Source organism: Emys orbicularis, chromosome 11 (genome assembly GCF_028017835.1).
Source record: "Emys orbicularis isolate rEmyOrb1 chromosome 11, rEmyOrb1.hap1, whole genome shotgun sequence".
NCBI lineage: Eukaryota > Metazoa > Chordata > Testudines > Emydidae > Emys > Emys orbicularis.
In genome coordinates, this window is record NC_088693.1 from 23,008,600 (window position 1) to 23,033,173 (window position 24,574).

Consider the following 24,574-nt stretch of genomic DNA (forward strand, 5'->3'; position numbering starts at 1 on the left):
CGTACTCTTTGAGGGGACAAGGCTTAGGGCACACTCTTCTAGTCAGTATCTCCCATTGGTTAAATTAGGTGCTCCTCGCTCAGTGTGCTAGCTTTTGTGCCCATTCTCAGGCACCTATCTCTCCCCCTTCAATGTATAGTGAGCCTGAGCATCTAAGGGATAGCTCATTGGTTTGAGCATTGACCTGCTAAACCCAGGGTAGTGAGTTCAATCCTTGAGGGGGCCATTTAGGGATCTGGGGCAAAAATCTATCTGGGGATTGGTCCTGCTTTGAGCAGGAGGTTGGACTAGATGACCTCCTGAGGTCCCTTCCAACTCTGATATTCTATGGTCCTGTCTCTATGAACTCAGGGCTGTGATTCACAGTGATTTTCTTGGTGCCTAAAAGTTAGCAGGTACAACACCTAAGTCCCTTTGTGAATCGAGCCCCAAATATACAAACCAAAACTCCAGATGCATTAAGTGTGGCTACGCTCTTCTGGTTCTAATTTTTATTTCAATGTCACTAAACCAAACACAATGTTATTCAGGTACCTTGCACCGAGTCCCTGTCCTCCACTTTTCACAGTCAAGGGCCTTGAAGGCCCCAGGTATATTGATTATCTTACCAAAGAAAAGGGATGCAATCTCATTTAAACCACAAATCCCACACAGCCATGTCTTTTTGAAAACAACCAGGTTCTCAGAAGGGGGACACACATTTATATGCAACACCAATAGCTCCTCCCAGAGTCTCTTCCCACCTACCATGGCCCATTTTAACATAACATTCTGATCCCAGAGTGTGACTATTGGGCCACCCTCCAATTCCAACTCCAACCACCATAGAAATGTTGTCACAGGAACATCAATGATTTGTTAACTACATGCTGCCCCTCATCCCCTTCAACAAAACCTTTATATTCTCCATAAACACATTGACCTCAGCATCTGACCACTGGCCCCAGCTTCTCCATGAACCTCAGGCCTCCCTGATGGAAACCATAAATGTTCTAGCCACCTGACTTATTTCCCTCCTGATGGTGAATTACTATGGCTGAATGTAATGCACTTGTCGGCTCACACCTGCAAATTGGCCTCACCTCATGCTTTTGGCCAGAGGGTCCACTTTTTCAATCTGTTCTCTGACGCCCAAGCCCCCCACTCTGAATCTCTGGCTTACTTGGCCAGCTGCCAGGGTGAGCAGAATCTGTGGATGAGACTTCCTCCTCTCTCTTGGACCCTGACAGCCAGTCAGGCTCTCTTCTTGTCCTTGGTTCCTCTCTGCTCCTCCACCTGAGAGACCCACCAGGTGGTGAAGGAACCCAAGGTAGGAAGCACTGAAAAGCTGTCTCAAGAAGGAGAGGGAGTCACAGTAGCAGCAATGAGAGCTACTCTAGCTACTGCCGAAGGAGTGTAACGCCATCTTGGGTATGTGGGAGAACCAGGGAGAGATGTACTTAAAAGGAAGGAGAGAACTGACAGACTTGAGGGGGAGTGAGACTAGGAAGAAAGGGGTCTAGGTGGAGAATGGGTGACTTGGAGGGGATGATTAATTGACAGACAGGGTAGGGGAAATTAGGAACTGGCTGAGGAGGAGAACTGAGGGACAGAGATGGGGAACAGAGGAACTTGTTGGAGATGTTCATGGGGTGGGAGCAGGCAGTGAGACTAATGGATTTCAGGGCAGAATTAAATCAGTGGAAGAGAAAAAATTAATGGAATGGGGTGGAGGAAAAATTAATGCGCTGAAGGTGGGAGAATTAATGGAATATGGGCAGAAGAGTGATGTATTTGTGTGAAGGCAACTACTGGGGAGAACTGATAGATTTGGGGAGTTGAGTAGTGGATTGCCCAGTTTTGCATCTAAAATTTACATAAATATTGCATATATGAATGTTATGCACATTTTTTTTTCTTTTCTTTTTTTTTGCTGTGCAAATGTAGGCAGAGCTGCAAGATTCCAAACTGCACCAGTGCCGTGTTGGGAAAGTATTGCATGAGCAGCATGAAATCCCATTTGGTTTTCCCTGTACATCAACCCCAGTTCCACACATTGATGAACAACCGAGATCTCTAGACCATTTACATCATAAGCTGGCTTCACAGCAATTTACCATGACATCGCAGAAGTGTCAAACTCCAGTTGCAATCCCAGATCTAGCCTCACAGCAATATTCTGGCCCAGTAGACAAGCCTGTTGTCAAGCTGTCTGGAGTGGCTCAGGAGCATGAGTTCCACCATTAGGGCAGGCTGTTAAGAAACAGGGCACAAAGCCCACACTGGTTGTGAGTTATATGCTTAGAGTTCACCAACCAAGTATCAAGTGTGAATTCCTCAAGCACTATAACAGCCTTAACATGGAGTCACCGACAGTCCCTTTGGGTACCTCGGTCTGTCTTGCCACCCTGTCTTTGTGATAGATGGTCCCTTACACCAAAAACCACAATATTCAGGTTACTCCTAGTCTCAAAAGACCAGTCGCTTACCCCAGGTCAATTGCACCTTAGATCCTATACCAATGACAACTTTTGTAGCCAATCCTATGCTAAATTAACTAAAGATTTATTAACTGAGAAAAAGAAATGAGAGTTATTTACAAGGTTAAAGCAGGTAAACATACACACACACAAATGAGTTATGGTCTTAGGTTCCAAAAGGTAACGGAAGTTGCTGTAATATGCAAGCTCTATATATCCTCTATGGGTAACCAAGGCTAAGCAGCTGGGGATCCCTTGCTTATGTGTAGAAATCTTGCCCTCTCAAAGTCCCAACAGCATAGAGATCCAGTTTCTTCCGGTCAGAGATTTTTATTCCCTTCCCATAGAGTCCTCATGCACGTCTCTTCTTCATGATTATGGGGGGAAGCAATCAACAAAGTCTTTGTCTTTTGATGTTTCAAAATGGCTCATTTGGTTCCAGTGGACCTTCATGTGGGTAGGACCTAATTCCTTCTATAGGAAGCGTGCCTTTACATTAATTAATGTTTCTTTCATCTTTGGTGAGTTACACAGTTACAGAGGTGTACATGCAAACACGTAATATAACCTTAGAACATGCAGTACAGATGTTAAGTGCGATTAACACATGCAGCAAAACCTAATGTCTTATTTAACAATGCTAACAGACAGGTGAGCCAGACTGGTTTCCAGCTATGCATTTGTCAGTGTTCAGCTGGAGTCTAGTGGCTTTGGCATGAACTGGTACCTGGTATGCCAACATCACACCTGTATCCACAGATTCAAGCATTCATGGGACGTCTACTGACAATGACCTCATTTGGGGGGGGGTCCATCTTCTGCTGTTGCTGCTGTTGTTTTTGACACTGTTGCTGAGCGCTTCCTTATTAACTTGGTGAGCAGGATAGATGAACTATCCTTTGGATTATCGGCTTCTTTCACTCACAGGTGGGCCCTGAAGATAGCTTAGTTTATGGACTTATGCTACTCTCAGATCTGCACTGTGAAGGGAAAAGAGCTCCATCAGTCCTTAGCATTTGCCATTCTACTGCGTTGTCAGCCACTAAAGCAGGGATGGTGCAAAGGAGACAAACCAATGATCAGAACTGCCATTTCTTACATACTGTCTGAAATACATAGGTTCAGTGAGGCCTTTTTCTATGGCTCTTACCTGCTCATGCCATTTTACATTGCCTGTAGCAATGGCAGCTGAGCTCTGCTCCATGTTGTGCTCTCTGTGGCTGAGCCCCATTTCCAGCTGCCTATCCTGAACCCCTTCTGCAATGTAGCAAAGTCACATAGGAGATATTATCACTGTTGATGGCAGCTATAAGTTGTCTATTATATTTGCCCTGAGAAGGGAACATATAAAGCAGCTGTTTCTCTACCTCCTCTTCACTACTCCAGGCATACCTTCCTCCAACCTTCACAGCTCTCAGATTTTAGCTGGGGAGGTGACAGAGGCAGCAGCATCCTATGTAACCAGCTCTCCCTTCCACATGCCCAGTGCTCACACATTGGCTACAGAATATATGCGGAGGATCAGTGTAATTGGGACAGCAGTTTATACATTGTTCCAAGGCACTGAAACAGTTTGAGACTTTTCTGCTAGGCCACTACACCTGTGATTTTTCTCTTTCCAAGTTTGCTCTACATGTCCCAGGGTAATATGTATGATAGGTGGGTTACAGCCATGGATCTCACTGGCTTATTCTGTCCTCCAAAAAATGCAAAAAATGGATCTGTATATCTTCCACAGTTACAATGGATATCCAGAAAGGATTGGAGTTTCACCAGAAATGGAGGGAGTAAGCCAAGTGCACATGCCACAGTCAGAAACAGGCAGTGCTGGAACTAATGTTGTAGTGAGCTTAAATTACAGTCAACTGAATGTGGAATTACTTAGGTGTGTGAACTTGTGTAAATGTGTAATTAATAGTGAAGTATCTGCATACAGTTTTTTGGCACGTCCATGTCCCCTCTACTTGCCCAAAGTCATAACGTGTATGAATGGCTTTGTATGGGTAATGATTCTGAATTTTGCAGATAGCTTGTCTCATAGCTCCTCTGTGACATTGCTAGAAAACAGATTAAATCATAGCTCATTTCTCTTTCATTATTCTGACAATGATTTTCATTTGTTCAAAAATCTTCCCTTTTGCCATCAATATCTCATATTCGCTCATATTTTGGGAGCTTTAGGATGTTTCGGTTCTGAGTGCAGAGCAAAAAACATGCCGTGCACCTTAGCCAACTCATTATAAAGAACATCCTCCCTAGATAACAAATATCAGAACAAACATGCATCAGCTTTAGATAACACAATCCCCAGTTCATTTTCTGGGCTATGTTATTTCCAGTGAAGAATTGACTAGGGAGCCCACTTGGTGCCGAGAAGCCAAAATGAGGCTCACTTCAGGGGTGGAAATGCCTTAGTTCAGAGCTATATGGGTCAAAGTATACAAGAAACATTGACCATGTTTGGCAGAAGAACAACTCTGATAAGCTCTGGGCACAACTAGAATTGTGAAGATAAAAGTGCTTGATAGACTAAAACAAACACTGTAACCAGCCACAATACTCTGAAATATATTACAGTCCTTCTCTTATATGTATGTGCAGTGCCTGGCAAGGATTTGGAAAATAGATTATAAAACCCAGATTCTCAAGTGTGTTGCAGCCACTTTGAGACACATCTTTGGTAAAGTCTGTAAACAGGTGTAGCTGGCCACAAGAGGTTCCTCCTTGAGGTGGGGAAATTCTTCAGTGGTGTACAGCCAGCATAACAACTCCTATGTCCTGTCCTCTGCCTTCCACCAACTACTGCTACCATGGATGCTGTAGTGATCACTTGGGGCCATTGGGAGCTGGCTTAATTTAGAGCAGCCTGAAGGCTGCTCTAATATACACCTGGATACTAGCCCAGGATCAGAGCAGCAGGAAAGTACAAAGGGCACTTTTGCACATGCAATCTCTTCCTAAGATGCTCTGTGCACTGTAACTAATGATTGAAAAATTCAGCTAAAATTGGAAAAGTTTATAGTAGGCATGAGCCTTAAAAAATTCTACAGTTTAGAAGACAAGAGTTTTGCAGGACTCAGATTATTTTACCTAACTAATGTTTGTACATAATACTATAGCAGAGAGAGCCAAGATGTTTATTTTTACCCGATAAGCAGTAATATCACGAAGTTTATTAGTTTTGGGCCTGATCCTGCACTTACTGAAGCTATCTGATGTTTTCCCTTTGACTCAATGGGTGCAAAATTAAGCAGTTTGAATATTATAACATTTTTTAAAATGTTGTAATCTTCACATATTTTAAAATGCATTCATGGCTGGGGTTTGAGAATGAGGTTAGAAACGACTAGCTGTGTCCTTTATGACACTTGTTTTCTTCGTGAGAGTGCATATGCATTTGTGTGTGCGTGTGTACACAAGCTTAGTCCTCAGGTGGAACTGTGGTTCCTGGGCTTTCGTTCTCGAAGCTGTTATTCTGGAAGGGAATGGAGGCAGCTGTGTTTACAGCTCAAGTCTTGGCATACATTTACCAGAATCTATTATTCATATCATTCAGTATCAGGGAGAGATCTCAGGCCACCTGTCTATCTGACAAATTCACCCTTTTGTGAGCTTTCTGTTCATAGCAAATTATGTTCACATTGATGAATTGAGTTTTTATGAGCATTACTAACTAACATTCTCACAGAAGGCCAGGGGCAATAGACTGAAAGTGTTTCTGGTCCACAAGTAAATGTTAAAAAGAAAAAAAACCTGCCAGTATTTAAAGACAATTTGCCATGGAGGGATACTTGGAATATTTAGCAATGCCTTAATATTTATACATTCAAGACTATCCATAAATTAATGCAAAGAATATTCTTATTACAAACAGAACCATAGGAAAAATTATTCTGTGTTATCCTCTGTGACAGTAGAATACTTCTTCTTTTCCCTGTGTATTAACAAGCCAATGACCAGTGCAGAGCTTAGTATGACAAAAATATGCCTGTTTGTGAGGCATCTAATAATCTGTTACACAAAAACTTCTTTTAGCCACTCCACCTTTATACAGCTATGAAGTATTAGTTGAAATAATTGAAACTAGAACATGTGTTATGAAAGAAGGTGAATGAGGAAGAAGGATCTTCAGGAGAAAATTAAGGGTGAAAATCCCCCATGAAGTCCGTGGTTCAAAGCCAAGAATTTCAGTAGAAATAGTGACTTATCTGACCCTCAGTGTGGAGATAATCTCTCTCTGGATGAATCCATTGTTCAGTCGGGTTGATGGCAGCTGCTATATTAAGTTCTGGGTCTAAATCTCCATACAACAGGTGATTTGACCACAAGGTGGTGTTTTTCCTAAGTGCAGCACTCTTCTACATCCTGCCATCCAAAATCTGTTTTAAATGAAGTCTATACCAGGCATAGAAACAGCTAAGAATGAATAACTGGTGTGTAAAAGCTACTGCAAACCAAAAGCCATTAGAGAAATGAATGGACCTACCTATAGGTGACAGGTTTCAAAGTGGTAGTCGTATTAGTCTGTATCAGCAAAAACAATGAGGAGTCCTTGTGGCACCTTAGAGACTAACAAATTTATTTGGGCCTAAGCTTTCATGGGTGCCACAAGGACTCCTTGTTGTTTCTACCTATAGGTGTAGCCAGTCACATATATATCTGCTATGATAAAGATCACTAAACAAACATGAACAATCAGGAGGACAATCACTGGAAAATATGTTTTCCAAGAAACCTGCAAAACTGTGGTGACATTCAGACCTACAGGAAACCAATGCTATAGCCATATGTCTTAACATCCAAAGATTAGTTTTTCAACATGAAGACTACCAAATATGTAGTAAAAATTATTTAAAGCACCCCCTTAAAAATTAACACCTTACAGAAGCCACACATGACATTTCCCCATTGCAAACACTGCATATTCTTTCCATATTTTGATACCTGTGACTGCATAGTGAAGTCTGTGGTTGATTATCACAAGAATTGTGCATGTCCCCGAGGGACTGCAGTGAGAGAACATAGAATTAACGTTGCTGATTCTGTTATTGTTCTTCAGCAGAATATGGGGTTCAGAACCTACTGTTTGATAAAGCAACATTATAGGTATGAATAGAATATATGCCCCTCCCACAGCCAGATCTATCATACTCAAATTTGTGGAGCAGGAAAAAGAGGATGTGTAATGTGACCTGCTTGCCTGTTTATGCTCAGAGATCTGCATGCAACAGGAAGTTCTTCTGACAGACCTTCTTAAGAGTTAAGTTTGTATCCACAAAGATATTGCTAAATGTAATAGATTGTATCGAGCTTACATTTTGAATTTGGTCTTTTGTGAGTTCTTTAGTTAGGAATGTTTGGATTGTAATCTTATGTTTCATTCATATAGTCAAGCAATTTATAGATCACCATTTTGTTCACTGGAAGCATCTCATCACTTCTGGGATAGCGGAAAGCCTTTTAAAGTTGGCCATGAATGGCAGAGCATTGTTCTTTTTTCTTTTTTTTTAAACCCATGTGATTGGTATCTTCAACAGTGTCAAACAAATTTGTAGAACTGGTGATTAGTTGCCCAAAGAGCATAATGTATGCATTATTAATTATAGAAGGTAAGTTTGGCTAATTGTCATTTCTATACAGTAGCACTGCACTAAGATACATTTTAACAATCTATAAATAATTGATATTTTTTTCTTTCATCTTCCTTCCTAGTTTGCATAAAACTAATGACTTGGTAAATGTTACTCGCTTCAAAATATTCCACTGTTCCTATGAAAATTAAACTAACACTGTAACCTTAGCAAATAAGGAGATTTTTCTGTTTAATATAGGTTAAAAAGAGAGGAAATATAACACTTGTAACAAAAATCTGATTCTGTGAAATCCAAATGAGAACCATAAATAATATAAAAAGTCAGCAATAAGTGTAGTACCTTAACAAATAGATTTTGACTTTTAAAACAGATCCAAAAATTCAGAAAAGTTGTGATTTTACTTTATTTCTCAAGTCTTCAAAATGGTCAGTAGTGTTATTTGTTCAGCTTTAAACAGGATAAGACTACAACACACACAAAAGAAATAGATCAAGGAAGGTTTCCTTGTGAAGTGGTAATATTTTCAATACTTATGAAATAACTGCATGCATAATCCCATAAATCTGGTTAGCCGAGGACTCAAAATTCTTCTTAAATGAGGTGTTTTGGTATAGTTTCTGGCTTCTTTGTTAATATGATTAGAGTACCTTGCTGGTTCCTTGAAATGAAGGATTTGCTACAATCAAAATACAGTATTCTTCTGACTTCTCTGTTATTTTTACAAATCCACAATCTGTCAGAGTACTATGTTACTGCACTGGGGTTTACTCTCTAATTTTCAATGCAACTGAATACATTCCCAGTTATTGATGGTACTGTGATTTTACATTCATTTGTTTTGGAATATGTTGTCTAAAAAAAATTGAAAAGATCTACAAACTAAGTACTGTCTCCAATTTCCATATGTTGTTGTTTAAACCTACATAGATACTTACATATGCTTCATTATGATTAAAAAAAACAGGTTGTAAGGACTGCTTCTATGACCTTTTTTCTCATTTTAACCCTACTGATATGTCACCCATGGCAACCTTAAACCGATTTTAATAGAGTCTATCCTATTATTCATTTAAATTGAGGTGCAAGAGCACTTAGACCAGAGAAATTTGCATTCAGCAAATGGGGATTTGATGAGCAAAAATGATAAGATATATGTTGTATAACATGCCCTATTTTGCCAGCAAATAAACAGCTCTTGAAATTGATAAACTTCAGAATATTTTATCCTCAAATGTTTATACATAAATGATTAAAATGCATTAGCAATTCTGCTTTTGAAAAAAACATATTGGGAAAACAACACAGTTGTGTTGCTTAAATTTGTAATTAACAAATTTATTACTAATTCTGTTCAGTTCTTTAATATGCTGCATTCCTGAAGAAGAACATTAATACACAATGGCAGAAAGAAGCTAATTTTAAGACTTTGGAGAAATGAATGTCTTTTAATGCTGTGTGTTTCTCTTATCTACATGCCACATTATTGTAATAAGTACATTCAGGAATAATTTCTTTTCAAATATTTTTACAAATCTTGCTCTTATTTGCATGCAAGTAAGTTGTCAGCTTAAACCTTTGAAATGCAAAATATATCTCATTTCTATATTTCATCAAGGAGCCTTTCATGTTTAATAAATTACAACTTAGATCCTCCAAGACTTTGTTTTTTATTAACTAAAAGCAAAAGGATACATTTAAAATCTTAATCACAACCTGCAAGGGTATTTGCATGTTGCTGATATTTGTCTTGATGGGACTTTTAATATTTGCAAACTAATCAGGATAGCAAGGTTATACCAATAATTTCTGCAGACAATAAAAGTTTCTGTGTTTTAATCTTTATTATAACAGAGTGTGCAACTTGGATAAAACTTTAAATGTCTTAATCCTCATGTGATATAACAATCCATCTGGATTTCTTTTCTAAAGAGTATGTCTATGAGAAAGGGCACCATTTCAGAAGTCCTGTAAGAGATGTTCAGAAGATTTTTACATATGGATTCAGTCTGTAGAAATTATTACTGTTTGATTATGTATTGGGCAGAGTTATTAACAAGACCGAGCAAGTAAAGTAAAATCCCTCCTTCCCTTGATACTGAATAAAGACTTGTATCCAGTAGGAATAGATGAGCATCTGTCTCATGTATGATTTGACCCTCAGTTTAGCCTGGAGTTTTACTAAACATCCTAGTTCATCTTGCAAAAGGTCTATTGCTGGTCTTTCTGTAATAAGGTGGGTCATCTCATCTTATCAGAGACAGAAATCCTGACAGCTGGCACCATTTCCTGATCCTGGTGGTCTCTGGGGACAACAGCAGTATGGTGTTACAGAAAAGGCAAACTTTTGCTGAACTTGCTGCTCCAAGACCCTCAGTTAATCTTTTTTCTGTGGAGTCGAAGATCAAAAAAAAAAAAGCTAAAACAGTTCAAAATATGCAACTAATGTTGTGTAGTTAAACTGATGTAACATGCATGTTGTTTTGCAAGCTAACAGGTTAAATATGGCTTTGCTTTAAGATTCCTATCAAATTTTGTTTTTATAGAGAAATCTCTGAAAGCAGAAGGGGTTGAGGGAGGGTGAGGTAAAAAGAAATAAATCATTTAGTCTCAGGAACAGTAATCCTTGTTGAGGATTTTGGCTGATTGATATAAATAACATCGTCCCCGCCATCTGTCCGGAGAGGGACCTTTCCAGTTAGTGTTAAGCTGCAACGGCAGAATAATTAATGAATGGTGTCCTTTGTGCTGGTAATAAAGACAAGACAAATTATGTTATAATCCAACTGCTGCTCATTTGTCATAGCCAAATAAAATGTCAAATAAAAGTGAGGGGGGCACTGTGTTTGTTTAATGGACTGCAAGCTACCTGTTCGTATTGTTGACAGACAACTACAGTGTAAGTTCTGTATGTGGAAGGCAATGAAGTGCTGTGAATCTAATTCAGCATTTCTTTCTTTTTTTTTCCTTTTTCTTTTTTTTTTGGTGGGGGGCGGGGGCTGGCAGGGAGAGGAGGGAATGGTTACCAGGCTAACATTAACACACATTTTAATTAGATAGCTATAATACCACTTTCCCCTTTGAGGAATGTTGGTTTAGATTACAGGGTGCAACGGAAATTACAGAAAATAATAACTTCAAAACAGCTCCAGTATTGCAAATCTGTAAGAATTTGGTAGCGTTCTCATCTTGCATTTTCAGGACAGACACATTCATCCAGTTGCTAGGAAAACCAAATAATGAAAACATAGCTGGGATTTAGTAAGTTCCAGTGGGAATTACCTATGATAGAGGGCAGGGCTGCACTTCCTCAGAACATGCTCCTGCTGTAAAAATTCACAAACCTGGCATTCATACAGGCATCTGTCGCTTGCTCTAATGCCAGTTCATAGTATACATACAAACATCTGCTTCCATGCACAAAGGGATACAGAACGCTTGACAGGTCTGTGTTAGCAGGGTTCGCAATGCCAGTTCTTTATGCAAAAACCCTAATGCTTCCCGTCAAGCCATTAGAAGTGATACAATCAGCCCAGGCCCCATTAAGCCATCAGTGTCCACCTGTGATAAAGATGGCCATTTGTTTTCTTAAAGCCCACTTAATGTCTGCTTAACTCAATTTGTCAGGAAATGTAGAACAATTTCCTCACAGCCTGAAATTTGGTAGTGGTTCAAAGTCAAAAGGCCAGGTCTAGTCTTATTCAAATGATATAATGAACAGTCTTCAAATCTAAATCTCCCTTGGGGAGATACTGTTTACTGTTGTTGGATTTTTTAAAAATAATGTAGATGGGAAAAAGAATAAAATGTGCATATTTCTTTTGTTCCTAAAAATCTTGAAACTTCTAACCCCTAAATATGGCCAGTATTAGCACATAGGAGGAATCGCCCTTCTTAACCTCCTGCAGAATTAGGAGACATCAGACCAAAGGTTATAGTGGAGCAAAATGTTATGGTAATGAGCATTTGAAAAAATATTTTCTGTGCATTTTAAACAGATTTTTTAAAATAATCACAACTTTACATTTTAATCAAATAAAAAATATTTGCGTTTATCATGTATGGATCCAATCCTAAAGTCCTCCCTTAGGACCCAGTCCTGTTCCCACAGAAGGCAGTGGTAATATCCTGTTAATATCAGCAAGTGCAGATTCTTCATTTCCGCTTGCTTCAATAGGAGTTTTGCCCAAGTAAGAATGGATAATATCTTAGAAAAGACTTCAGGATTTGGCCCCATGTTTCCAGCTGTTTTGAAAAGCTTCCTAGTAAGCATCTTAATTTCCAGGCAAGGAGAACAGGGGGGGGGGGGGGGGGGGGGAGAAACAAAAAAACCTGTCTTATCTCATCCCAAATAGATTCCTCAGAATCGTTACTATTTTTTCTTCTTCTTTAACCCACTTCCATTATTCACATTTGTAACACTCCACACAACTCTGGGAAGACTGGAATGCCAATCAAAGTCATTCCTTAACACAGGCTTGGGGAGGGGTCGCTCTTCTGAGCAAACAGAAAGCTCCCTGTGGCTAACTGTGCTGCCTTGTCATGCCTTCCCCTTCCAAAGAGAATAAGATGCTCTGACTCCTGCTAAAATATCAACCTGGCCCTCAAAGAAATATTCTAAATGCAACATTTGTAAAGTAAATAGGGATTTCTGGTTTCAAAAACATCAATAATTCTTTCATGAGAGAGTCTGTTTATGGATACACAGAGGATTGAAAAATAAAATTTGGACCAGGAAAAAAATACATTATGATTTGGGGCCTTTAAAACAATGTTTTTTTAATTTTGGAGATCATTTTTAAAAGGATAAGTAGCTATTTTTGCTTCTCTGGAAAGAAGTATAGGTTAAGTATTGTAGCCCAGAATCTCTGTTGGCTATAACTGCTGTTAGGGAGGTATGTGACGGCCTCGAGTTGTGCATTTGCAGAGAAAATATCACACCATCCAGATGCTCAAGTCTGCTCTTTCTGTACAGAAAACCATGCACAAGGCTGAAACTGAATATGAAATCTATCAGAAAAGAGCTCAGCAATTTTTTTTCACATTTAAATGGAAGCTAGTCATGAAGCACAATCATCTCTACTGGGATCAGACTTTAACTATTAGTTATTAAAGTCCTAAGTCTAATTAACCCTTAAAACTGACTAACAAAGAGCATCCGTCTTTTATAATGCCCAGCTGATTGTATATACTCTGGACATACAGTACCTAAGTCAGATGCTGCTTTGTTATAATTAGGGCAGCAAATTTTGTCTTCCGTTTAGTATTTGCTGTTACATATTGCATGTAATGTATGGCACTGTTAAGGGAAAAAAATTGGAGTCAAAGTGACTGGAAAGTTAGGTCTGGTCTGTAGCACTGTGAGATTGTTGACATCTGCCGAGGTTGGAGAGCTCAGTAAGCAGGAAATGGGGTGTCACTCTGAGTGGTAGTTTACCATTATCCTGGCATCCTAATGAAGTGTCTGCAGTGCACAGAGCTTCTGGATGGCATCTTAACGCACGGCTAAGCAAAAGCACTTCTCTCCTTGTCACTGTCATCCATCTGCCTGCACCCTACTGTAGCCAATGGGATGGAACCATGCTACAATGTGCTATAAGCCATTTAGAGTTGCACATTGCATAATCAGTCCCATCAAATATGTAAAAAATGACTATTATTGGTTATTTCCCTCAAACTCTGGCACCTGGAGTTTGATACATTAAAGTTTAAGTTTTGTAAGTGCTGTTTTTCCCATTAATTCCACATATATTTTTGTTAAATGGGATTGAGTTGCAAACTCATTGTCTTAAGTCTTGCTAATGGATTGCAAGAGTTGTATGAATATTCATTGAAAATTCCACTCTGTATCACATTTGGTGAATTCATCAATTGGATATATAAAAAGGTTTCTTGTAATGTTCATTTTTTGAAACATCTATTTCTGAGGCATGAATAAAAAGTAACCAATTTGTGATCTGAATTGATTTATTCTCCTTATAGCAAACATTAGTTAGTTTGCACATTTCTTATGGATTTTTTTTTAAACGTAGTAGTATTTTACAATGTGTATATGCAATAAGGTTTGCACTGTCTATAGCAGAGATTAAGATTGGGACGTTAATGTTACATAAAATGAAATATCTGTGTTTTTCAAATTATATGAGGAATCAGATTTAAAAAAAAAAACTAACTTCATATTTTTTAATCACAGTGGTCTTTGTTCTGAATACTGAAATCTACTGATTGCAACTGGGGAGGTGGGCACTCAGCACCACTGAAAAATCAAGCCCAATGTGCATTCTGTTTTAAGTACTTTCTCGTATCCTGATAATACAGAGGTAGTTGATAGGATCTGGGGTTAAGTTAAGCACTTGTACTATGGGAGAGCTTCTAAAATGGGCAAGGGCAGGACAAACTGGCCAAATCGGGTGTTTTATTTACATAAACAAGAGAGCATAACATAATTTAGTTTCATCAGGAATTTTTCACAGACATTAAAACTATAGCAAACATAACAGCGGGGATGCTTGCACAGCAACACAGTGGGGAAGCTTGCAGAGCGTCTGCCCACACTATGGCTGGCGGTAGCCAGCACCATAAGTCTCACAATTTCATTAGCACTCAAAAATCCACCTAACCCACTCAGTTCTGATTAAACAAAAAACAAAAACAAAACCTGGCAGTTGAATCAATTGTGAATTGTTGGAAGTAGTCTCGGGTTACAAAATTTGTGACATTTTGAACACAGCATAAAGTTTATCAAAAAAAAAAAGGTGAGAAGTGCAATATAAAAAGCTAGGAGGGAAACACACTTTTTAAAAAATCTTAGCATTGGTGACAGCTCAATAGTTCAATATTTTATGCAGAATCATATAGCACCTTTTCCCCTGCAACACAACACAGTAAGGTTCAACAGGACAAAAAGAAGAGATGATGGCTTGAAATAAAATAAAGCATTAATGTGAGCCATAAATGCCAGTTTAACGTTAAACATGAACAAGTAACTGAAGCTGCTGGTAAAGGGAAATGGGTACTGTAGTAAAACTACACAAAGTAAGTCAGGCATGAATAATGCAGCAGGTCTGAGGAGGGTTCAAAGGTCAGACTCCAGTACCTTACAAAATAATGAATGCATGTCAGGTTAGAGACATACATCCCTTCCTAGAAAATGTGAGTTATTGGAGATAAACCTTGGACTTCCTGTTCTAAAACAAAGTGGTTTGTTGTAAATAGCTACGTCCATTTAAAATTAATGATTAAAAGAAAGATTCAATGGGATTTGTTTAAGTATTCTTTATGGACATAAAAGCTAAAGGTTACTTTCTTTGTTCATTTTCACCCAGCCACTGTTAATGTTACAGGCACATCATGTTTTCTTCCATGTTCAAATGTTTATCCAAAGCTCATTTGCAAAAGATCCTATATAATATTAAATGCTTTGTAGCTTGTTTACTGCATTCTTCGTTTAAATATAAACAAGAGCATCTCCACAATCTTGCTTTCTTAAAGAGAACCTTATTTTTAAATACAGTAACCCAATTTCTAAATATATGTACTAGCAAAATAAAAATTCCTTCTGCAATTCACATGAAACTATCTTAATTTGCTAAAATTGTTACATTCTCTTTCCATATTTCTCCTAAAATACAAAAAAAAGGGGGGGAGGGCTAAATGTTCTCCCTCTTTATTATGTGTGTTGCTTTTCGTTGTTTTTATTCCTATTGAAACAGTTTAGAGAAAAGAAATCAGAACTTTCCAGAAGTTACTGATAATCTTTTAACAAGGATTTTTGTTCCTTTTTGTGATTACAAGTTGTACCTTTGTGCTACTTTAACTTAAAAAAAATAGTCTATTTCATCTTCTGGACTTAGCCTTAGAGTTTCAAAAAACAAGTGTCAGATCTACAAAATGTCTTTTCTTTGTTTGTACTGTAAATTAATGGGCTTCATTAGGCAACAGATAGTTTGGTGATACCTCTTGGATGACTATTTACACAAATCTTCCTGTAGGATTTCCCTCCCCCTTCTTTTTAGTTTGATAAAGAGGCATCCATGGAAAAAAAATCTTCCCAATTAGGAAAATGAAGGGAGAAAATGTTCAGTGGCTTTAAAGTGGAACGCAAGGATTTCAGGCAGAGAAGAAAATGCATAGGTATTTCAAAATCAAGCATAAGGACTTACATCCGATCTACTGTTAAATATTGCATCGACAAGGTCAAAAGCAGAGACAAGTCTGGCCACTAAGATAGAAGCAGGAACAAGGTTTTTAAAAAAGTAGACAGTTTATCAAGTTCAGTTTATAAGGTGGGAGAACAATTTCTTTAACACATACCAAAAAAATCAAGCATATGTAGCATTTAAAAAAACAACATCAAGCATTTTAATGAAAAAGTACCCAATATTTTCATGGAACTGTAAAAGGTAGAGAGAGTAAGCATTGTGGCAAAAAGCCTGGGCTCAGCAGCTTTGTGTGGGAAATGGTGAAATGTGACTGTGATTTATAATGAGAAAAGGTATCTACAACATACAATTTTCTACCTAGCTGCAAATAATAATTCATAGTGATGTCCCTTCCAGATAAAATACCTTTGCTATGTAGGACCCATGTGGTAAAATGATCATGATAAATGTCAGACCAGTGCAGGTAACGGCTTTACAAACCATTAAGATTAGCTGGCTCTTTTTTTTGATGATAACAGTAACCATGCTGTGACTCTATGTGGTAATAATATCTCAGTACTGATAAATGCCAGAGCCAGGCAGAGGTGTTTATCATTCCCTGTTCAGAAATGCTGACTAAAGTTACCACATGTTGCCTGTTTTTCCTCTTTTACAATAGGCTAACAATTAACCAATAGGCTGATTCATAAAATAATTTTATGCACCATTTCTTCTAGGATTTCTGTGCTTTATCAATTGGTTAACTGTCTCTCACCCTATTTTCTACTGGCCATGTCCTTGGTTATGCACTTTAAAAAGGAGGCAGAGTCTGCCTTTAAAAATGAACTGTCCATATTTTCCATTTTCTAAAGGGATTGGGTATTATTAGAATATCACTGTGCATTTATGTAATGCTAAATGTTTTATGAATTATATCCGTATAAGATATATCTTATCTTCCCTGATCTCTGAAATGGAGCCACTTCTGGGATGGAGGGTGGCACCCAGGTAGATATCTATGCAAATCAACATGGGAGTGTGGGACGGGAAAAATATCTCCATTGATGCCCATAATAAATCCTTACTGTACTGCATTTCCCCTGAAGTACTGCACTCAACAATAAGCAAGCATCGGGTGCTTTGATTTGTGTTGTTGAACTTCTTTCATAACTCTGTTTTTTAAAAATCCTAGGCTAGATTCACATCTAAGCTAAGTGGGTGCATCTGTGCTTAAGTCCAGTGAATGCTTTCTGGAAAATAGACTGGAAACTACTGTTGTGTGATATCAGTTGAAAAGTATAACCGCTATAATTTTATACAATTTTGGATAGCGTCTTCAGTTCAATTCTCACAGGACAGGGTGTCCACATGACAAAAATAACCACCACTTTTGGCAGCCTCAGCAAAGAGTCCGAGGACTGACTGAGCATTGAGACTGAACTACCTTCTTCACTGTACAGTTGGGTCCCTAGATATCACGGTCAAAATACAGTGATAGGGCTGTGCATAGAAACCTCTGTCTGTTGTCATCCATGCCTATGTCTGTTCTGTGGATAACTTCATTCTCCAGGGTTGTCAGTCTCACTACTTTCCCTGAAACCATATTCACATGAAAGATTTTGAAAAGAAAAAATAATCTGTACGTTGATTATTCGGGGGTCTACTCTTTTCTCAAAATACATTGAGCTTCCTAGGAAGAGATTGCATAATTAAACTCAATTTAAATGGTGGCTCTGTGGTGCTATAAATTTGCTTCTTAGGCCTGGTCTACACTAGGCGTTTATGTCGAATTTAGTGCCGTTACATCGAATTAACCCTGCACCCGTCCACACCACGAGGCTATTTAGTTCGACATAGAGGTCTCTTAAATTCGACTTCTGTACTCCTCCCCAACGAGGGGAGTAGCGCTAAATTCGACATGGCCATATCGAATTAGGCTTGGTGTGGATGGAAATTGACGCTAATAGCTCCGGGAGCTATCCCACAGTGCACCACTCTGTTGACGCTCTGGACAGCAGTCCGAGCTCGGATGCTCTGACCAGCCACACAGGAAAAGCCCCGGGAAAATTTGAATTCCTTTTCCTGTCTGGGCAGTTTGAATCTCATTTCCTGTTTGGACATCGTGGCGAGCTCAGCAGCACTGGCAACGATGCAGAGCTCTCCAGCAGAGATGGCCGTGCAATCCCAGAATAGAAAGAGGGCCCCAGCATGGACTGATCGGGAAGTCTTGGATCTCATCGCTGTGTGGGGCGATGAGTCCGTGCTTTCCGAGCTGCGCTCCAAAAGACGGAACGCAAAGATCTATGAGAAGATCTCTAAAGCCATGGCAGAGAGAGGATACAGCCGGGATGCAACGCAGTGCTGCGTGAAAATCAAGGAGCTGAGACAAGGCTACCAGAAGACCAAAGAGGCAAACGGACGATCTGGATCCCAGCCCCACACATCCCGTTTCTACGAGGCACTGCATTCCATCCTAGGTGCGGCTGCCACCACTACCCCACCACTGACCGTGGACTCTAAGGATGGGATATTGTCCACGGCCGATTCCTCAGACATGTTAGCGGACGGGGAAGATGAGGAAGGAGATGAGGAGGACGAGGCAGTCGACAGCGCTTACCAAGCTGATTTCCCCGACAGCCAGGAGCTCTTCATCACCCTTACAGAGATCCCCTACCAACCCTCCCCAGCATTTAACCCGGACACAGATTCAGGGGAAGGATCAAGCAGTAAGTGTTTTAAACATCTAAACATTTATTTTTAACAAAACTGTAATATTAAGAATAAGAACAATGTGTTCTTCATGATTTCTTTACCCTGGGCGCTTAAGTATTCAGTTCCAACTATTTTAAAAAAATCTAACAGTGTCCGGTTGTGCATGATTCTGCTGCCCAAGCTGCTCCACTCTTTAGTCCCTGCCACTGCAGCTATATTAAAATGCGGTCTATATGTCCGGGGATAGAGCTGAAATCCTCAACGGACATCTCGAGGAAGCTCTCCTGGAGGTAATGGGAAAGCCTGTTCATCAGGTTCCTGGGGAGAGCGGCCTTATTGGGTCCTCCGAAGTAGGAGACGTTCGCGCGCCAGGAGATCCTCAAGTACTCTGGGATCATTGCCTTGCACAGCATGGCGGCATAGGGCCCTGGTCTTTGCAGGCTTTCCCGAAGCATCCTTTCCTTATCGCTGTCCGAGATCCTCATTATTGTTATGTCGCTCATGATGACCTGCTTTGAATTAGGTAGGGGACTGTTAGTATTGGGACTGCTTGCAAGTTCCTTTACAGAACTGTAACCGCTGGTTTACAGCCACGGTGTGGAGGCGGGAGAGGGGCAGCATACAGGGATCTTTCCCTGGGACATCCGCGAGGGGGTGGGACAGGGCCAGAGTTCATGCTTGGCCGATTGCTGGCAGCAGAGACTGGCATTGCTTTCAATGTGAAAGGAGGCCAGTGGTACTACTAAAGTTTTAAGCAGCCACAAGTCTATGGCTTACCATGTCTGCCTGCTACAGAAATTCCGGTGTCCTGCCCCGCTTCCCAGATCGGCAGTGCAAGACCCCAGGCACTGAAGGCGAGGTCCGAAAATTCTACCTTGTCCTGAGTGCGCATGTGATAGGTGCGATGCATGGGCTTGTTCACAGAGAAAGACTATGTTCTTTGTTCACAACTACATTTATGTTTCGGAGGAATTCACTACCTTTTTCTCATTCCCACAGCCACATCTGCGACTGTCTCCCAACCCAGCCTGGCATCACACTCCCAGAGGCTAGCGCACATTAGGCGGAGGAAGAAGAAGACGCGAGAGGACATGTTCTCAGAACTAATGGGCTGCTCCCGAGCCCAGGCAGCACAGCAGAACCATTGGAGGGAGAATTTGTCCCAAATGCACCGGACACACATTGAACGTGAGGAGAGGTGGCGGCAGGAAGACCAGCAGGCGACTCAAACGCTGCTTGGACTTCTGAGGGAGCAAACGGACATGCTCCGGCGCCTTGTTGATGTTCTGCAGGAACGGAGGCAGGAGGACAGAGCCCCGCTGCAGTCTATCAGTAACCGCACTCCCCCGCCACCAAGTCCCATACCCCCCTCTCCCAAAGTCCAAAGAAGGAGGGGCGGCAGAGTCCATGAAAACTCTCACTCGACCCCTGCAGACTGCTCAAGCACCAGAAGGCTGTCATTCCCCAAAATTTGAAAAGTCCTTTCCTGCCCGCCTCACCCAAGCCCCCGTCCAAGTTTCACCCCCCAGTTTCATGTGTGGTTGTTAATAAAAAATACGTTTCTGTTCATTTCTGTTTCAATCATGTTCTTTTGTGGGAGAGTCTGTCTCAAGGGGGGGAAGGGGCTTGGTAATTGGACAGGACAGTCACCTTTAGCAGGGTACAGAGGCGGGGGCAGGTCCAGAAGCAGGGCACATACACAGTGCAGTGACTAGTTACCCTGGTCAGTCTGGGAGGTGGTTTTCATGTTCTGTGCGTGGGGGGGGGTGTTGCTCTGTGACTTTGTGGCGGGGGAGGGCAGTTACAGATCTTATGCAGCGGTCCTTGTCCTGGATCACAGAGCCACGCAGCAGGGGATCTGTAACCCTCCTCCCCCTGCCATAAAGTCACATAGCCCCCACATACACGCAGTCCCGCTCAGGAGGGCTGGCAGGCTCCGTTGAAACAACCAGTCCGCCACTGCGAATCCTGTCATTCCTGGAGTTTAGAAGGATCATTTGCATCAGTACACTACACCCGCTCCCCACCACAGTCTGCGTCCCAGGTTTAAAACATTCCCGCGAAAACAGTAATCAAGACAACGGTGTTCATTAACAAAATAAAACTGATTTTATTTTTTTTGGAAGGGGGTGGAGGGGGTCTGTAACTGGAGAGAATAGTCAACATTAACTGGGTAAAGAAACGGGGGCAGGTTCAGCTTCTCTGTACAGAAACTTAAAAGTCACTGGTTACCCTGCTCACTGTGGAACCTAGCTTTCAAAGCCTCCCGGATGCACAGCGCGTCCCGCTGGGCTCTTCTAATCGCCCGGCTGTCTGGCTGGGCGTAATCAGATGCCAGGCTATGTGCCTCAACCTCCCACCCCGCCATAAAGGTCTCCCCCTTGCTCTCACAGAGATTGTGGAGCACACAGCAAGCTGCTATAACAATGGGGATATTGGTTTCGCTGAGATCACAGCGAGTCAGTAAGCTTCTCCATCTCCCCTTGAGACGGCCAAAAGCACACTCCACCACCATTCTGCACTTGCTCAGCCGGTAGTTGAAGAGTTCTTTTTCAGTGTCCAGGGTGCCAGTATAGGGCTTCATGAGCCAGGGCATTAGCGGGTAGGCTGGGTCCCCAAGGATCACTGTAGGCATCTCCACATCCCCAAGACTTATTTTGTGGTCCGGGAAGTAAATACCTTCCTGCAGCCGTCTAAACAGACCAGAGTTCCTGAAGACGCGAGCGTCATGAACCTTGCCCGGCCATCCGACGTTGATGTTTGTTAAACGTCCCCGATGGTCCACCAGTGCTTGCAGCACCATTGAAAAGTAGCCCTTTCTGTTAATGTACTGGCTGGCCTGGTGCTCCGGTCCCAGGATAGGGATGTGAGTTCCATCTATAGCCCCACCGCAGTTTGGGAATCCCATCGCGGCAAAGCCATCTATGATGACCTCCACGTTTCCCAGGGTCACTACCTTTGAGAGCAGTACCTTAACGATTGCGTTGGCTACTTGCATCACAACAACCCCCACGGTAGATTTGCCCACGCCAAAGTGGTTCGCGACAGACCGGTAGCTGTCCGGCGTTGCAAGCTTCCAGAGGGCTATAGCCACTCGCTTCTGGACAGTCAGGGCTGCTCGCATCCGGGTGTCATTGCGCTTCAGGGCAGGGGACAGCAACTCACAAAGTTCAAGGAAAGTCCCCTTCCGCATGCGAAAGTTTCGCAGCCACTGGGATTCGTCCCAGACCTGCAGCACTATGCGGTCCCACCAGTCCGTGCTTGTTTCCCGTGCCCAGAATCGCCGTTCCACAACATCCACATGACCCATTGTCACCGTGATGTCCTCGGCGCTGGGTCCCGTGCTTTCTGACAGGCCTGTGCTACTCTCAGACTTCAGGCCCTCACCGCGGTGCCGTAGCCTCCTCGCCTGGTTTATCTGCATCTGCCTCTGGTAAAGGTGGATGATAACCTGCGAGGCGTTGACAACAGCCACAACTGCAGCGATGGTCGCAGCGGGATCCATGCTCGCAGTGCTGTGGCGTCCGCGCTGGCACTGACCGGAAAATTGCGCGAACTGATTTCCCGCCGGCGATTTCAGGGAGGGAGGGAGGGCGGTAGTGACGGACGGATGACGACAATTACCCAAATGCACCCTCGACCCTTTTTTTTTACCCAGAAGGCATTGGTGGCTCGACCCAGAATTCCAATGGGCAGCGGGGACTGCGGGAACTGTGGGATAGCTGCCCACAGTGCACCGCTTCCAATGTCGACGCTTTCCCCGTTAGTGTGGACTCACAAAGTCGAATTACTGTCCTTAGTGTGGACACACAAGTTCGACTTTGCAATATCGATTCCACATATTCGATTTAAGTGAAATCGAAATACCCTCGTAGTGTAGACATACCCTAAGGTGCCACAAGTACTCCTGTTCTTTTTGCTAATAACGGAAGACATTTCTCATGGTGGAAATGCTTACCTCCCAACCAAAACCAACACATTTAACACAAGAATTCCAAATACAAGGAATTTGATGGTTCAACAGGTAGTGTGATATTAGAGCCGTTCGAAAGCTCAACTCCTGCATCACTCAGTAGTGAAGGAAGGCTTTGGCACTTTCAGCAGCACATGTGAAATGAGTTTGGTGGCCCCAGTCCACTATTATTGGAAGAACTGTGGATATGGGTTTGAGAGTGGGAAGTTTTATAGGAGAGGAAGGGGCAGAAGTCAGAGGAACATAACAAGGCTGCATTCACACATACTCTGAGGACACACTGTAAACAAAGGATCATAATTACACAGTATCAATAGGGGAGGGAAAATTTCAGAAAAGCCACATGCACACATACCTCCTCAGAGTGCTGCTGCAGGAAAAGAGTAAGAAATCTCCCACTGCACAATGCCTCCTCTTTGCTGAACTATACACCTTCTAATATAAACCCTCTGGGTCATTATATCACTTCCATTTGTGAAACGGTACTGATACAAGATTGTGGGGACAGAGTGTTATAGGGTTGGCACACACATTTTCTGTGTAATTGTAGTCCTAGCTAATAGCAGAATGCAGCAACTGCCCAGTTTGGAAAGAGTTCCTTTTCATGTCACAACCTAACATAAATGCAAGTAACAATGCATTTCAAGTTACTTCAATATAAATCTGAGGCTGGAGCTTTAATTTAATGCTATTCAATAATGGGGTGATGCACTTCATCTCTTCCCATGCCCCATAATGAATCTGTTAGTGTGGACTCACAAAGTCGAATTACTGTCCTTAGTGTGGACACACACGTTCGACTTTGCAATATCGATTCTACATTTTCGATTTAAGAGAAATCGAACTACCCTCGTAGTGTAGACATACCCTTAGATCATAAAATCTTCAGGGTAGAAACTGTGTATTCATATGTGCTTATGCAGCACCTAACACAAAGAGGGCTCAACTCTGACTGGAGAATCTGGACGCTAGACCAATATAAATATTAAATACTAAAATATACTCAGAATTATAGATGATAATTAAGCCATAGATGATCAGATCAGAAAAGAATTCTCAGGTTATCTAGAACATGCAGCTTGCAAGATGTTTTCTACATCAGGCCTACTGGCACCTTATCTAATCTGTTCCTAAATGAAACCACAGTTGTACATGTCTTTGTTTTAGTAGCAACATCTCATGCAAATATCACAAGCATAAGACATATGCAAAACGTATGTCCTTGAAACCATGAATTACACTAAACTACAATGATTATCCCGACCAAGACAGCAGTAACATTCTTATTCCCATATTCTTTTGTTACCGATTGTATATTGGTAATGGTAATTGTTTCCTACCAAAAAGCAGTTAAAAATGATGGTACCAATACAACCAATTCTAGAAGATAGATAAAAAATGGAATTTTGTGCAGCCAATTGCTGATCGCTAGAAAGCATGAGTTAAATCATAATTTTAAATTAATATCTATAGGTGTGTGGATCAAAAGCATGATATAGAGAGATTAGAGGTAAAGAAAGGGAACCATGCTAATCAATCTGGTCCTTGGAGGAGTGAACAGGAAAAAAAAAGACACTAAAGATTACATGGTTACTCAGTTTAAGGAGGTGTCCAGTGCAGATCTTGGTGCACAGGTGGAATGCAGTTCCAGAGTAGGAAACGCCACTTTATAAGAAGGCTACTTACTATTTGCAGGTA

General features: G+C 41.3%; 1 protein-coding gene across 1 annotated transcript in view; it reads left to right on the forward strand.

Annotated features, from left to right (window-relative positions):
• ARHGAP15 (Rho GTPase activating protein 15) overlaps window positions 1–24,574 on the forward strand; it is a 464,546-nt gene that overhangs the window by 406,444 nt on the left and 33,528 nt on the right. The gene's annotated exons all lie outside the window — the stretch shown is intronic.